At 37.6% G+C, this 1,516-nt stretch overlaps 1 protein-coding gene across 1 annotated transcript in view; it reads left to right on the forward strand.

The window, feature by feature from the left end:
* Positions 1-476: 476 nt before the first annotated feature.
* Positions 477-1,516, forward strand: part of LOC119582327 — a gene marked incomplete in the record, with an annotated part of 28,913 nt that continues 27,873 nt past the window's right edge. The window contains 1 exon segment of the mRNA XM_037930542.1: positions 477-506.

Consider the following 1,516-nt stretch of genomic DNA (forward strand, 5'->3'; position numbering starts at 1 on the left):
TATTTCTTATTGCGCATTAGTACATGTATCAATACGTTTAAAACTGATAGCGGACGCATCGGTGTCGAAACTTAGCGACACTTGTTACCGCGAACATGAAATTACATGTATTTACTCCGTATATTTTTCATTGCCTCATGTTATGCAAAAATAATATTCTGAAGATAATGTATGATTTAAAATCATTGAAGGGAAAGGGTACATAACGTTAAAGATAGAGAGATGTACGAAGAAAAAATGAAGCATAAACGGTATATGGAAACTCTGGTCGGAAAGATTCAACGGCCATTTAAGACTTTAAATGTCCGGGTTTGCGATTGCGGAAGGGAAATAATAACAAAATTCGAAATGAAAACGACGAATTTAATTTAGATAAATGAAAAAGAGAACAAAATAATTCCACGGGTATTTTTGCTGCAAACCAAACGCGGGAAAAAATAAGTAGACATTGACCATTTACTCTTCACGATCGCACCATATTTGGCATTTTCTACAACCTGCTGCTGGTAAAGTATCTCTTCATTATTATGATGTCTCACGCCTCACTTCAACTCTTTCGCACTGAGATCTTGATTCCACGAGGTCTCTTGGATCTCCAGGTTACTGTGTGTTCAAATTATAGAGGAATTAACCCGTAGTTCGACAGGAAATCACGTTTGACATATACGAGGCTGCATTCCTTGAGGGGGGTTTGGCACCGTGGGATTTTGCGGTGCCAAAATCAGGGCATGGGGCATTCTTTACGACTCGGTACGGTGAATGGATTATATACCCTTTATGACCAACATGCGAAAGCCTTGTGAAATCTCGTCGGCCGCTCCTGAGGGGGGTATTTGCATGCCTTGGCTTGTGGGAGGATCTCTCGTCCTGGTTTTTCGCCGCCGTTGCGAGGTTTTCGTGTTCGTTCTAAGGTAAAACTGAGATTATTTCGATGCTTAGTCTAGGTTACAAGGAAAGGTGGCTGACCCGTGTTTTATGGGGTTATACAGTTTTTATTTAATGTAAATGAGGTAAGGAAAAAAAAGAAGCTATTTGAGTAGATGGAGTTGTCAGTTTTTATATTCATTTCACTAATTTTTGGGGGGTTATTCTATTGAAATATATCCCTATTGATATTGTTTTTCATATGGAATATGTAGTTTAGATAAGATTTATAAGAAAAAAAGAAAAATCAGACTGAAAAACAAACAAAATTTATACCTCAGTGACTTATGTAATAGTGTGAATTTCAGTTTGACAAAAAAAATAGGAGAACGAGTGTCAACATTTGCGGAATGTCCTGCAGATGTTGACGTTGTGATGTTCTCACAGCATCTTGAAATGCTCTCTATTCAGCTTCTTAGGGCAGGTGAGGGCATATTGCATTGTGCTATTGCATCATGTCTGGAGTTTTTCTGCTGTTTGTTTTTTTAAGAGAATCTGTTTTTAGTGTGTATTTCTGTTTGAAAGTTTTTGTGTATATGTAGAAAAAGAGAGTGGAAATGAGGTATGTGAGTTGGTAAAAAAAGAGGGAAGA

The sequence above is a fragment of the Penaeus monodon genome, chromosome 15, assembly GCF_015228065.2.
Source record: "Penaeus monodon isolate SGIC_2016 chromosome 15, NSTDA_Pmon_1, whole genome shotgun sequence".
Classification (NCBI taxonomy): domain Eukaryota; kingdom Metazoa; phylum Arthropoda; class Malacostraca; order Decapoda; family Penaeidae; genus Penaeus; species Penaeus monodon.